The 16393-nt window shown below is 36.5% G+C and overlaps 1 protein-coding gene across 15 annotated transcripts in view; it reads right to left on the reverse strand.

Moving 5' to 3' along the window:
• ANK2 (ankyrin 2) overlaps positions 1-16393 on the reverse strand; it is a 589059-nt gene that overhangs the window by 517888 nt on the left and 54778 nt on the right. The gene's annotated exons all lie outside the window — the stretch shown is intronic.

The following is a 16393-nucleotide window of genomic DNA, read 5'->3' on the forward strand; positions in this document are numbered from 1 at the left end:
ATGTTATAAATACTATGTCAGCCAAGTGACCAGAGTCCACATCAACAGCACTGCAGGTTCACAGTGCTACTCTTGATATGAGGTGATGAAAATGGCACTTTATTCTGTGATCAACACATGTAACCCAGTCTGATTATGAGAAATCATCAGACAAATTTCAGTAGAGTGATATCCTGCAATGTACGTAACCAGCACTCCTCAAAATTGCTAAGAGCGTAAAAAACAAAGAAAGCCTATTAAGCTGTTATAGTCAAGAGGACACTAACAAAACATGACTACATATAATATGTTATACTAGAAGAGAAAAGAGCACTTGGTTAAAAACTTTAAAAATCTAAATAAATTATGAACTTTACTTAACAATAACATAATAACTTTTATAATAATTTGTTATTAACTATAATAAATATACCATGCTAATATAAAATGTTAATAATAGAAGAAACTAAGGGGAGAGGATCATCCCAGAACTCTGTACTATTTGCTCAATTTTTCTATAAACATATAAATGTTCTAAAATATAAAGTCTATTAAGAAAAGAAAGATGGCTTCTCCTTTGATAAAATGTCTAAATATCTTCTCTCCTTTTTGATTTATATTTTGATTTATGTTCTATAAATAGTGATTTGATAGTAAATCTGGGGTTTTTTTTGAGATATTTAAGAAGAATATGCATATTCACTACCACAAAATAGATTTCCCAGTCTCAGAAAGGAAATATGTAGGAAACCAGTTCTTATTAGTCTTGGAGATAATGGGAATAAAAAGCTCTTCCACAGACAAGAGTGCTGACACCTTCTGGAGAGGCATTCAGTTGCTGCTAGCTGAAACGGTGAGGAAGGGGAATTGCAATGTCTCGGTATTACAGGTCCCAGACAGATGTTCAAGCCACTGACCAAGCAGATGCACAGCATGGAGAGCTGAGCATCCATCTGGCCTCCCCGATAAGAAGACAGAACATCATCAGTGCAAGGATATTTTTAGGGCTAAAAAGATCCTTAAGAGATTATCCGTTTTAATCCCTTCATTTTCACAGATGAGAAAATTTTAATGGCCAACTAATTTCTGATCAGCAATCCTCTTATACTCTTATGAAATGTGAAAAATAAAAAGGCTGATCCTAAGAGGTTAAAGAAAATCGGTTGCTTTTCTTTATAACCTTGTCTGCTTGAGACAGATGATGTTTTCTATTTGAACTCCTGTTGTGAAGAAGGGGAAAATGAAAAAAGTAACAAGGATGAAGACATGAGCAAGAAATACTGAACAAAGAAAGGGAATATTGGTAGACTAGGTCAAAGAACCACAGGCTCCCAAGAAACCTAGGAGAACTCAGGGAAGAGAAACAACTTTCGTCCTGGAGGACCAGAAGCTATAGCTATACAGTAAGGTGTTTGGAGAAAGGCACGGTTTTAGTTTTGCCTGAATGAAAATTTAAAGAATTGGCCACTTCCTCAGTGACCAGTTATCGGAGCAGCTCAGAGAGCTTCTCTAACCTTGGCTGTAAGAGAAATATGACTTGTCAGATTACCAGCTGGAAAGGAAGCAGAGGGGAGAGTGCACAGGACAAGGAAAATAGAAGAAAGTAATTCATGATTGAAGACTTATCATTCCCTTTAATACAGAGGCTTCACTTCAATCAGCATATCTGTACATAGTTCATAAGTTGAGCATCTTCACACTGGGAGCTAAGTGGTTTGGTTAAAGAACAGCTTAACTATGAGGGTGGTGATTCATTGGAATAAGCAGGTAAGTGCCTGTGGCCATGGTTCCAAGGCTGAATAAAGGGAGAAGCCCTGAAGGTCTCAGGTTGGTGACAGCAGAAATGACAGCTAAAAGAACAGGCAGTGTGAGCCTAGCATTTACCATGTTTATCCAAACCAGCCACATAGCAGCAGTAAAAGCTTGACCAAAATCTCTTTAACCTCATTCCTTAGCATCCGAGGTCCTGAATGAGACCTCAAAGGTGTCTTTCTCTACTTGAGAAAGGCATTACCAGCACTCACACATTTATCTGTCCTTTCTACAAGGAAAAGGAAATCTCAATAAGCTGAGAAGTTTTATGCTACCTTCCTCAATCCTTTTTTTCTCCCTTCTCTTTTTTGTTCTGGTAAAAATGGTTTATATTTGGTTTCCAGTGCACAGATTTTACCTCTCAGAATTGTTACTTACTTAAATAAAGCAAAGGGCTTAACAACAGACTGAATGTAGGAGTAATTGATGTTTATACTTGAGAATTTGCCCCTAATGCATAAACAACTATGTTCTAAAGAGAACCTGCAGCCCATAGTCTATATCACAAATGGCAAAAGAAACAGCTCTTAAAGATATATACAGTAGCTCCTTCCTCCTGTGGCTGGAAAACAAAGTACAGACAGCTAAGCTCTCTCTAAATAACCAATGGACATAAATTAAATCAGAGCTTTGCTCCAAGTCCAGCAATCCTGCTGACCCTTCCAAGTCTTCTAAAGTGAGCTCCTTTTTCTCTGTCAGAGACTTTGGGCATAGTGGCCTGGAACTGAAGCAGTAGGGTGGCGGGTGGTGAGAGAATGAGAACAAATGCTTTCATTATGCAGCTTGCTGAGACAAAATGAGTTTGACTCACAAATGCAACACAATTGGGGCAATGTAGAGGCCACAGTGCAGCAACGCTGAATCACAGACAGTTTGAATGCTCGCACTTTGACACATACTCTCAGAGTTGACCAGTTGTCTGACATTACTGTCAACCAAGAAAACTATTTTTGAGCTGCTTTTGTTCTTATTTTGATTTTGGAATTTATAAATACTCAGGAAAATAAATTCTCTAGTTTGGGGACAGATTTTGTGGGATGTTAGGTCAACTTTCAAAGTAACCAAACTATGCAATAAAGTTGCTTATGAATTAAAAGTGTTCCTTTGTGTTCTTGGCATGATTGTATCACTCATCAGAAAAAAATACAGAAGTGCCAGCATCTGCTAGCTCTGGGGCTATCTGAGCATAATACCAAAATTGTGACTTTAATGAAGCATTAAAAAATCTATTTAATTCCCCAGAGAATAGACAATGATAAATTTCTGCTACTCTGAGGAGAAATCCATGGTATTTGGCACCTAAAAGATTGTAAAATTCATGGGGAAAGTAATCCTGATTGTCACTAATGAATGAAAATTCCTTCTGCAAATCCTGATTTGAATGATTATTGTTTCTTTTAAATTGAAAACAGGCTTACCTACTCAAGTCTATGAAAGGAATGATTCAAAAGCTTTACGATAAGTGTATCAAGTTCTCCCTAAGCACTATATTGATGTCATCCACTATGGTATTAGGGTAATATGTCTGGTTTTTTTGGTGCCATCTGTATTTTTCAGACAAATGGAATATGAGAGCAAAAATTCTAAGTGGTTCAATGTTTATCATAGTAAAAGTTTCCATTAAGAATTTTACATTAGGAAAATATGTTTAACACTATTTGGGATAACTAAATTACCCTTAGGCCATTTATCAGCACATTGATGCTTCATCTCTAAGCATCTCCATTGGGAGAGGCCTTACAAAATTTCTGCACAAAATGTGTCTAATACACCAGCATCTTGATGTCACCAGTTCATTAACTCTGTCAGGCATTTGGCAAATTACTGGGAATTTTACCACTTATTAGTTAGAAAAAAAGGCTGGGCGAAAAACAGAAATATTGTACATTAAATCTGGCTTTCAGATCTTGCAACCCTGTCATATGTATGAACTCTGCTGTTCTAAATCATGTTTTATTGATGTGACTCAGAGAAATCATAGTTAAAATATAACAAACTTCCCTTTTGTTTCTGTTCCTATAAGATCAAGCTGAAATAGCTGAGGGATGGTGGAAAAACTGGGGCAGTGAGTTCTGGGGTGACAATGCAAAAGAACATCATGCTTCTAATAAAAAATGACATGGATTCATGGATCTATGAGTATTTGCATTTTACCACGTTTTCTAGGCCCAGCTTTTAGGAAATTGTGGAACATTCTACAGCACACCCAGAGAAATGTTTAGTTCCTCATAAGAAACTAAATTAAAATTATTGATTAACATAAAATTTTTGTATTTGGTGTTACATATATATGTATACAGTATATATATGTAGTATACATACATATATATTATTTTTATACTTTGAAAACATTCAAAATTTAAATTATGAAGATACTTTACAAATGAATGCGGATTATGTTGCTGTTCTATATAAGAATTGATGATAATGAAAAGTTGTAGATTTAGTAACATATTATTCTGTGTACTTTATACACTTTCCCAAATACCTTATACACTTTATCATATTAATCTAGTCAATAACCATATGAAGTAGTATTATCTTCATTTTACATCTGAGAAAATTGAAGTTAACATTCCCAAGATTGTTTATAAGATTGGAGATAGAATATCAGAATGAATTCTTAAGAGAACATAAAAACAACTTTTAAAAAAACTATTTATCGGCCAGGCGCAGGGGCTCACGCCTGTAATCCCAGCACTTTGGGAGGCCAAGGCAGGTGGATCAAGAGATCGAGACCATCTTGGCCAACATGGTGAGACCCCCTCTCTACTAAAAATACAAAAATTAGCTGGGCATGGTGGCACGTGCCTGTAGTCCCAGCTACTCGGGAGGCTGAGGCAGGAGAATCGCTTGAACCCGGGAGTTGGAGATTGCAGTGAGTCAAAATCATGCCACTGCACTCCAGCCTGGTGATAGCGAGACTCTGTCTCAAAAAAAAAGAACTACTTATCTGAAATATAGTTGAAATAACCATTTTGGGGATATATTATCTGCTATTATGGACTTGTAAAAAATATATTTTAAAAATGTACAAATGCATGAAGATTTACTCACTCCACATCCTAAAGGCCATCCTAAAAGCAACAGCTTAAGAAGTAAAATATGTGGAGTCCAGTTGGTTTTGCATACATCAAACTAATATCCCATATCCTATGAGCTCAGGATTCAAAAAGGATAAACTAATAACAAGAACAAAAGAAAAATTATGCTTTAACGTTTCACTTCAATATCCTTAGCATGCATATCAGTCACATTGATTCTGAATCTTTACAGCTCTGACCATGTGAATATGAAACACTGCTGTTTTCTAATAGCAGTGCATCCAAGATCTAGAGCTGGGAAATAGGACAATGTCAGCATTCATAGCAAGTCCATATCTTTGTAAAGTATTTTATATTCATAAAGAGCTTTCAAACACTTATTTCAAAATTCTTCAAAATTCTGAGTTGGGTAATTGTTATGATACTTAATAATTATAGAAGCTATCATTTGTTGAGTTTCTATAATAAGCAAGACATTATGTACACGCACACACACACATGCAGACACTTACTTCTTTCTAATCCTCACAACAGCGCTATAAAGTAGATATATTTATAGTTTACCAATGAAACAGCTGGGGCTGCTTGCCCAAGGGACTTACCCAAGATTAATAAAGGTAGTTAATTCCAAGGGCAACAGTTCCCTCCATGCCAGGGCTATTTCCCCTTTTCTAGCACATAATGCCAATACAATGTTTGTATAGATAGCATTCGTGTAATGGCCTCTTCCACTTCCATCCCTTCCTTCTCACTGGAATCCAGAACTGTTTCACTGGCCCAGCGCCACCTAGAACTCCCACATCCCATGTGAATCAGCCCTCCCAGGATCATCAGGTGCTAAATATTTCTCCCACCCCAATTCCCACCCACCCACTGCTATCATCAAAACTTACCTAGCCCATCTTTATATTTTTATGTCTTTTTGGAATACAAATTATCCTTGTAACCATGGATGCTAGTACATTTTATTCCTCTGAGATAGCTTATTCATTCATTTAGTAAATATTTATTGAGAACTTATTAGGTAATACTGTCAGAAAACAAATGCTTTAATTCTAAGGACCAACTATAGAAATGAAGCTGTATTTATCTTCAGGCAAGTCTTTTGATACTACTCAAAGCATGATGACAGAAATCACTCTTTCTCCACATGTAATAATAGATAATACTTATCAAGGGGTTCCTCTTTTTTATTGCTATGCATGTATAACCTCATTTAAAATACAATTAAGTGGTATTAATAATACTATTTTTATTTTATATATGAGGAAACTGAGGCACGGTGGTGAGGCATTTTGACCAACATAAGATGGCTAGTAAATACTAGAATCAGGATTTGAACTTAGCTTTGCCTCCAGAGCTTAGTACTACGCTATATTACCTCTAGCTTTTTAAATAACTGGGGCATTTATACATCCTAATTTGCCTTGGATAATTTTGATATAAGCTTGCTTTCTCCATGCATAATTAATAGCACTCCTTTTAACTCTCAAAAGCATCCTGCTTTGAAAAATAAATTATATTGTCACCCTGTCTCCAATAAAAAAAATGATAACTTGACATGGATGGAATAGAAAATAGCACAAGATTATTAATTTCACAGATGTTATTGTAAGCAAATAAACAAATTCTATAATGTACTCACTGGGACACAAAGGGAGCATGGGAAGGAAGAAAAAACAAAAGATGAGGAGTCATGGATATTAATTTAAGAACAGGATCTACTACTGGTTAGTTATGTGGCATGAGGCAAGTTACATAACCTCTGAATTTCAATAAATCTCATCTGTTAAATAGAGTTAAAAACGCCAAATCCAGTGTTGTGGTAAAAAGTAAATGATATTACATAGGAAAATATCTGGAACAGTAACTTTACACCTGGAACATAAAAAAAACTCAGAAAGATAGATGATTAGTTGTTCTTTGGAACACAGTTTCCCTTGGCTTGCACAATACATCACTTTTCTACTGTAAATGAAAAGGAGTTCTGAGAAGGATTAAACGGTCTTTGGATAGGCGCCTAACATTGTAGAGCCAATAGAAATGCATATCATTAATTCCTGCTACAAACTTCATTCTTCAGAGTTATTGCATTGGAAATTATGTACGAAAATGAATCTACTTCATAGTGCATTTCTTGAAGGCCATGTAATATTCTACAGCCCAAATATCTGATCATTGTAAGTGGCCACTCATGTAGGTTGAAGTAGCAGAACCACAACATGCTCTTGAATACTATTTAATTTATTCTAGAATGGTGCTTCAAAGACTGAGGGACCAAGTTTCAAAGCTCATCTTGAGGGAAGAGGAAAGGAAATCTCAGAGCAGCAAACTACATAAAGAAAGCTCTTTCCCTTTCTCCCACTGTGAAAGAGCAAAACTATTTGGCAAGAAATGTTATGTTTGTACCTCCTTGTACTGTTTATAATGGAAGGAAAAGAGGTGAAAGAGAATGGAGGGGTCTGAATGTGTTATAAGCCCTAAACATTATTAGTTTAACATTTCCTAAGCCTGTTTAATAGTTTACTTCATCTTTTATTTAAGTAGTCTCTCCTCATAGCATGTCTTTGCTAGACAGTAATGAGGCAAAATGCTGAAAAATGGTGTAGTTTTTACTTACAAGCTATAAAAAGAAGAAATAAATTTACAACTGCACTCAACAAAGAAAACATCACAGTCCCACAGACCTCTGCAACCCTGAGTCCTTGAATTTAGATTCATCCAGCACTGGCTAACATTATGTGGTAATTGTGTTTCCTCAAACTCAAATAATTCATGCCAATTACATAACTCACGCAACTCCCTATGGGTTTAGCAATTCTCGAACAGCTGGGATGTGAAGTAAAGACCATAAACTCAGTTTTTTTCAAGGAGAAATGACAGCATAAGCCTATTGGATCATGACATGCTTTACTAATAAAGAAAGCATCATGTTTTAAATTTCATTCCTCACATCAATTTTGTAAAGTAGAAATAATTCATCATTTAAAAAAAAAAAATCAGGAACTCACCCCCCCAAAAAAAACAGGGAAAAGAATCGAAAAAAAATTTTAAGTACTAAAAAAAAAAAGTGAGCCATCTAAAACAAAGTGGAGAAAATGCTTATTCTTGTCTATGCAGTGTACCGATGCAGAATTACTGGGCTAGCTAGCAGTCAGAAGGATCAGTACAGGCCATGTGGAGCACACATCCCTAAGTGTATATAATAGTCTACAGTATTCTGCCTATTATAGAAAACACCATGCATCACTCACCCCAAAGAGAAGAAAGAGCAGTATCTCCCATAAAAGAGATGATGAATGGTAAGCACACTGTTCAAGAGAATTTAAGGTTTTGTTTTTTGTTTGTTTGTTTTTTTGAATGAGTGACCCCAACAGCTATAACACTCATAGAATTTAAGTATTGTAAGTGGGTATTGTTTCTACTAAACAAGCTTAACAAACTAGAGGAGAAATGTTTAAGGAAAACTTAAATAAGTTGAGATTTTTTAAGGAGAAATGTGTCATTTATAGGGAAACTAGAAATTATAATTCAGCACTTGATATTAGTTGATAAGTGTATACAGTCAAAGGGAACCATATAATATGGGTTTGTGCTCTGATTCCTTTTTTCTATCACTATTAACAAGTCTTACAGAAAACCCACCAGAGTTAACAAGGTTCAGTGTACTTGGGTCAGCATTCTGAATCATCCTCTTCTTTGTTTGGCTGTCCTGACATGATACATGTTGGTACCACAATAATGACAGTTGACAACTGCTTTTCCTGTTTGAAAAGACTTTGCCATTCAACTTGGACCAAAAACATTTGTCATGTTGTAGGCAGTGGATTAACTATAATCAGACCAAGCTAGCGGTAGTGCCAGTGCCAGATTGAAATAATCTGGTGAAACAAAGGCTGGATTTGTCATTTTGAGCACTGCTAGGTTGTTTCTATTGGGGGAGATGGCAGGAGAATAGAAGGTTGTAAAATAGACATGACTCTCTCTATGTAGAGCCAAAAAAAAAAAAACCAAAATTAAAAAATTTCAGAGCTGTTTCAAGCTCTTTATCTCACTAAAACTTGCCAGACGTAGAGATGTTTTCATGTTGATTATATTTTAATACGAAAATGCTTCTTATTTTCAGAATGCAAAAAAATCTCCCTCATATATTTTTTTTAAAGTTTTTATTAGTTATACAAAATATCAGTGTATTCTGAAGTCATTTTTCATAGTGTATAGTGATTAATCTCTATAGTCCATTCTAACTTTGAAATATGATTATATTAAACATTCTATTAACCATTTCCACTTTCTATATAGCTAGACAAGTATACACATCAACTGACTTTTTTTAAACTTCTGAATTGTTGTCAAAGGGAGCTTATCAATACTGTCAGTAAGATATATATATAAATAGCAATAAAATCTACAGCTAAAACCATCTTTTAAAAACTAACAAATAAAGGAAAAGACTACCTATCTTAGCTTTTGTTAAAATATAGTTTGGTTAATAGGCCTTTACTACAGCTATGATATATGAAAAAAATAATTGGAAAACTCTGCAGGCTTTTCTTGAAGCACTCAAAATGGTTTAAAATCAATTATCATGAAATAGTAAAATATCAAAACTTGGCTAAATATGAGTCAATGTAAGACATTTAATAAGTGCTTATTGAGCATTTACTGTGTCAATAATGGAAAATACTGGGGATGTTAAACAATGTCTCTGACCTCATGGGCCTTAGTCTAGTGAAGATAGACCCAAATAAATTTGTATTTAATATTCTGGAATAAAAACAATAAGCAACTGCTTTTTTATTTGTAAAACAGGAAAGACAACCAATCTCTTTAGTCTACTAATTTATGGAGCCTCCATGGAAACTCATAATCTAAACTAACATTAAGAAGGATTTTTTACTCATATGTATCTGTACATGAGTAAAGACAAAAATTGCAGAGTATAGTTTTAAAACAACAGGAAAATATAAAACATATATTTTATTCATATATTCAAAAATAATTATTGAGTGCTTACTACAGATGCTCCTCAAGTTACAATAAAATTACATGCTGATAAACACATCATAAATTGAAAGTAACATAAGTCAGAAATGCATTTAATACACCTAACCTACCAAACAGCATAGCTTAGCCTTGCCAATCTTAAACGTGCTCAGAACTCAGAACCCTTACATTAGCCTACAGTTGGGGAAATATCAAAATTTTAAATTTCAGGTATGTTTTCTACTGAATCTGTGTAGCTTTCACATCATCATAAAGTTGAAAAATCATAAGTCAAAGCATTGTTTAACTTGGGGACCATCTGTACATGACTTTGATGGCTAAATTCATTAGTAACTTAAAAAGATAAGAAAAGGGCTGGGTGCGGTGTAATACCAGCACTTTGGGAGGCTGAGGAGGCAGAACACGAGGTTAGGAGTTCAAGACTAACCTGACCAACATAGTGAAGTTTTTACATCTCTACTAAAAATGTAAAAAGTTAGCTGGGTGTGGTGATGCGCACCTATAATCCCAGCTACTCAGGAGGCTGAGGCAGGAGAATCTCGAACCTGGGAGGCGGAGGTTGCAGTGAGCCAAGATCTCACCATTGCACTCCAGCCTGGGCAACAGAGGAAGACTCCATCTCAAAAAAAAAAAAGATAAGAAAATACAAGTCCTTGGCCTCAACCAAGGAAAGAAAATATGCATGCCAGTAACTATAAATAATTAGGTATCACAGGAGAGACATAAACCAGCGAGAAGTCAAAGGAGAAATTATTTTATTTTGTAAGAATTCAGGGAAGCCTCTTGAAAAACAAAACACCATTTGCATAAGATCTTGAAGAATGTGTTAAATATTAGCAAAAAATTGGGAGAAGGCACAACAGGTTTCTGGGGGATGGCAACATGTAGGTCATCTCGGGCTCTGTTTCTACTGACTGCATTTTTTTGTGATTATAGGTCTCATTGTTCCACTTCTTCACATGATTAGTAATTTTGTTATTGTATCGTGAATATTATGGGTAATACATTGTAGGGATTCTGGATTATGTGGTCTTCCTCAATATACTTCCTCAAAGTATGTTGAGCTTTCATTCTGGAAGGCAGTTAAATTATTGGTTGATCACGTTGGCTCCATCAGGATCAATTTTACATTCTTGTTTAGGGTAAGTCTACTTGTTTTAAACTTAGACATAAGGCATAGCTCTTACTCTGGAATATGGCCTTTTTGGTGTCTCAACAGAACACTTATGTTACCTAATGTGGTATTTATATTCTAGCTGAGCCCGAACTTGAACATCTCCCAGCACAACGCAACCTCTGTATCACATTCAGCCCTCAACCCTGCTGCTGGCAATTTTTCCTAGGTTTCAAGGAGTCTTGCGCTATACATGTGCAGGTCAGCTTTTGGCAAACGATGTTTCATAGCAAGTCCCCAAATGGACTTCTGTGACTGGCATCCTCTCTAAGGACCTGCCTTGCAAATTTCAGCTGCCTCAGCATACTCAGACTCTAACCCCCGCCTCCTCAGCCCAGTGAGACTGAGCTCTGCCAGGCTCAGCTTCCATGTGCTAGGGCAGGAAAGTGTTTCTGGACAGAAGTGAGGACGTACCTCATGTGTATATCTTCCTTTTAGATGTTCAAAAAATACCATCTCAGAGAAAAACATGGTAAGGAATAGATGAATATCAGTCTCAACGGAAGGTTGTGCTGCTAATTTAGTTTTTAAATAAAGAGATGAGCGTGATTATGGATGGGGAAGGAAGTGCAGTGGGGAAAGATTAAGTGAAGACACAGAGAAACAAAAGGCAAGTATTGAGACCAAAGACCCTAATAAAAATGCTTTAAAACTTAATAAAAGAATAATATATAATTTTTGATAGCAAACATGTCAATCTAGTGTTAATACTTCTATATGCCCAGCACTATCTGAGAGAAATAAGAGGAAGTATATACGTGGCTTCTGTTCTAAGAAGTTATAATCAAAAGAAGAATCAAAGCTCACATATCGGAAATAATACAAGATTAATTCACACTAAGCATATGAAAAAGGATCAAAGGTACTAAAAGGAATTTGGAGGCGAGGGACACACCTGAGGGCTAGTGAAGCTGTAAAAATTATCATGAAAGACAGAAACATTAAGCTGATTTTGGATTAGAAAATAAAACAGAAAATGTTCCCAGCAGGAAAAAATATAAGCAAAATATGTGTAAGCAAATATGAACACACTGTGTTTCTGTGACACTAAAAGCAGCTAGATTATAGGGTCATGAGAAAGGCAGCGCTGGAGAGGGAGAATGAGCTACAGCAGGGGAGATAAACAATGGTCTGCAGGCCAAATGCAGCCTTCCACATATTTTTGGACAGACTATGAGCTAAGAATGGATTTTATACTTTTTAATGTCTGAAAAAAAACTAAAGGAGAATAATATTTCATGACATATGAAAAATATATGAAATTCAAATTTTAACAGCTATAAAAAAGTTTTATTGGAACACAACTATTCTGATTTGTTTACATATTGTCTATGGCTACATCAGCTACAAGGGCGCCGTTGAGTAACAACCACAAGATCCGCAAAACAAAAATATTTACTATCTAGCCCTTTACCAAAAAAGTTGCCAGCTCTAAATAATCAAACTCCTGATCTGTTCTATTACCCACAGGCCAAAAAGTAGAATAATTTAAATCAAAGTAGACCAGTTTGTTGGGGATAACAAAGACACGGAAAAATTTTAAAGATACAAATTTATTTTGTTATCTGTCACTTATTTGAAAATCTTTTATCATAATCTCAAGTTCCTCTTAATTACTTAACAAAGTATTGATTGATCTAAGTCATATTTTCATAGTCACTCAAGAGGAATTTGTGCTATGAGACCAAATTTGGCTGAAGCCTTATTGAATAATTGTTTAAGTCTCTATTTTAAGATATTCATAGTATGAGTTTACATTTCTTATCTAAAACAATCAGGTCCAGGTGCTGGCTGGTAAACTGAGAAAGAATTAAGAATCCTCATATATATATATATGTTTACCAGCCAGCACCTGGACCTGATTGTTTTAGATAAGAAATGTGAATATATTTAAGAAATGCGAATATCTATGATGATTTTATATATATATATGATGATTCTTATATATGTATATGATATATATGATTTTTATATATGTATAATATATATTATATTACATGATATATATATAATGTAAACATTTTACTTTGATTAAAAGTATATTTATTCACCCTTTCATTCACGAGTAAAGGCCAATGGCCTTTCTTTGATTGCATGACTTCAATATGGAGTTCTAAGGACTCTTCATTGCAAAATCCACAACCCCAATCAATAGTCTATTCCTAATTTTAGCTTTCTTAAAGTGGAGGGGCGAAGAAGACAAGAGAAAATGCCAAGCTAAATATAGGCAGTATGGATACATATTCCTTAAAGAACTTCTAATCCTTTAGTTTTTTCTGAACCACCCTGATTCACTTTTATCGCCTTTACTAAGCATTCCATTTTTCATATTAAAAAAAAACTTTTTTTCAAATATGTTTCATATGCTCATATAATATTTAATTAAATTGTATGATTATAATAATAAATGAGAAGAAGCACACATGATCATAACTATCTATCTGTACATACAACTCCCCAGGTTTGAACAAGACTGATCAAGTTGGCTGGTGCAGTGTCTCACACCTGTAATCCTAGCACTTTGGGAGGCCAAGGTGTGTGGATCACAAGGTCAGGAGTTTGAGACCAGCCTGGCCAACATGGTGAAACCCCATCTCTACTAAAAATACAAAATTTGAACAGGTGTAGTGGTGGGTGCCTATAATCCCAGCTATTTGGGAGACTGAGGCAGGAGAATCACTTAAACCCAGGGAGTAGAGGTTGCAGTGAGCCAAGATCATGCCACTGCACTCCAGCCTGGACAAAAAAGTGAAACTCAATCTCAAAAAAAAAAAAAGACTAGTCAAGTAAACCAGAAAGTGGCCAGTAGCCACATGGAGCACATCATAGCCATTCAGTTTCTTCTCCAGGGGACAGGAGGTATAGGCCAGTCCAGCGATGACATACTGAGCACTGCACTATGTTTTGTTATAAGCTAATAAAGCCTTTTATTCTTTGTACAAGACACTGTTATTTTTATGGAATTTATCCAGAAATATTTTTCCTATTCTCAGGGTTCCTAAAACTACATCCTATAGTAAGTGATAAAATCAACAGGACCTAGGTTTTTGGCTTCATTTTTTTAAAAAAATTTCTATTATTAATGCATTAAACCTGGTGCTTTGGCTTAATTTTAATTTGGATAATTCATCTGGCTACACACATTTTCCAAAAGTTTCAATTAGATATGGTGTCCTTTGATTCTGATCCTGAACCAACATGCTTATTTTTCTGAATCATTGAACAGCTGGCACATTCCACCCCCAAGATCAGGTTTCCATCCATTCCAAATTAGTAAACATCATTCGGAATTCAAAATTTAAGAATGCATCTTAAACTGGTAATGTTTTTTTTTTAAAGAGACGATGTCCCTATGTTGCTTGGAGTGAACTCAAACTCTGGGCTTAAGCAATCCTCCCACCTCAGCCTCCCAAGTATCTGTGACTACCAGCATGTGCCACTCCTCCCAGCTGAATATTTCAATTACTCCAGAGGCACTTAATTTTCCTCCTTTTGTAAACTGGCAATCTTGACTCTAACATTGCTAGGAATTACTTCTCTATATTTGTCCTTAAATACAGAACTACAGAAAAATTCAAGGGTCACTTTCTGCCCATGGACACCGCCAAGGAAGCCTTGTTAAAGTCTCTCTTCTCTGGGCCTTCATGTGTAAGTCAGAGTCTCCTAAAGAGCCAGAACAGCTGTGGAAGCTCTTCATGGGAGGGCTGAGCTTTGAACAACCAATGAGAGCCTAAAGAGCCGTTTTGAACAGTGGGGAAAGCTCACAGATTGTGTGGTAAGGAGCCATCCAAGCACCAAGCACTCCAGGGGCTCTGGGTGTGTCATCTGTGCCACTGTGGAGGAGGTGGATGCAGCCATGAATGCAAGGCCACACAGGTGATGGGAGAGTTGTGGAACCAAAGAGAGCTGTCTCAAGGGAAGAGTCTCAAAAGACCAGGTGCCCACTGGAGAACATCGCCTAAGAGATTATTTTGAACAGTATGAAAAATTGAAGTGATTGAAATCATGACCGACTGAGGCAGTGGCAAGAAAAGGGGCTTTGCCTTTATTACCTTTGACAAGCATGACTCCATGGATGTGACTGTTATTCAGAACTAGAATCTGTGAATGGCCACAATTATGAGGTTAGGAAAGTCCTGGCAATGGAAGAGATAACTAGTGCTTCATCCAGCCAAAGAAATCTAAGTGGTTCTGGAAACTTTGGTGGAGGTGGGTTTGGTAGGAATGACAACTCTGGTCGTGGAGGAAACTTTAGTGGTTGTGATGGCTTTGGTGGCAGCCGCAGTGGTGGTGGATATGGTGGCAGTAGACATGGCTATAATGGTTGGTAATGATAGTGGTGACGAAGGAGGCAGCCCTGGCTACTGTGAAGGAAGCAGAGGCTATAAAAGTGGTGGACGGGTTTATGGAAACCAGGGCAGTGGCTATGGCGGGAGTGGCAGCTATGACAGCTATAATGATGGAGTCAGAGGCAGCTTTTGTGGTGTTAGTGGAAGCAATCTTGGAGGTGATGGAAGCTACAATTATTCTGGCAATTACAATAATCAAATTTCAGACCCATGAAGGGATAAAACTTTGGAGGCAGAAGCTCTGACTCTGACTCCTATGGTGATGGCTAATACTTTGCCAAACTAAGAAACCAAGGTGGCTATGGTGGTTCCTGTAGCAGCAGTAGCTGCAGGAGTGGCAGAAGATTTTAATTACTGGAAACTAAGCTTAACAGGAGAGGAGAGCAAGAGAAGGGACTGGGAAGCTACAGGTTACAACAAATTTGTGAACTCAGCCAAGCACAGCGGTGGCAGGGCCTAGTTACTACAGAAAAGACATGTTTTAGACATTGCTCATGTGTATGGGCAAAAAACTTGAGGACTGTGTTTGTGACTAATTGTATTTTAGTTTCTGTTCTGTGGAAAGTGTAAAGCATTCCAACAAAGGGTTTTAATGTAGTTTTTTGTTTTTTGCACCCATGCTGTTGATTGCTAAATATGATAGTCTGATCATGATGCTGAATAATGTGTCTTTTTTTAAAAAAAATCAAGGGTCAAAAGCTTCTAGAAAAAAATGACTTTGAATAGTTAGCAGCTGACACAGCTAAGTAACAGTATACAATTCCATTAGTTTTTGTTTGTTTGAGACAGGGTCTCACTCTATTGCCCAAGCTGGAGTGCAGTGGCACAGTCTCAGTTCACTGCAACCTCCACCTCCTGTGCTCAAGTGATCCTCCAGTCTCAGCCTCCCAAATAGCTGGGACTACAGCGCCTGTCACCACGCCTGGTTAATTTTTATATTTTTGGTAGAGATGGGGTTTCACCATGTTGCCCAGACTGGTCTCGAACTCTTGAGCTCAAGTGATCTGCCCACCTTGGCATCCCAAATT

Source organism: Callithrix jacchus, chromosome 3, assembly GCF_049354715.1.
Source record: "Callithrix jacchus isolate 240 chromosome 3, calJac240_pri, whole genome shotgun sequence".
Classification (NCBI taxonomy): domain Eukaryota; kingdom Metazoa; phylum Chordata; class Mammalia; order Primates; family Cebidae; genus Callithrix; species Callithrix jacchus.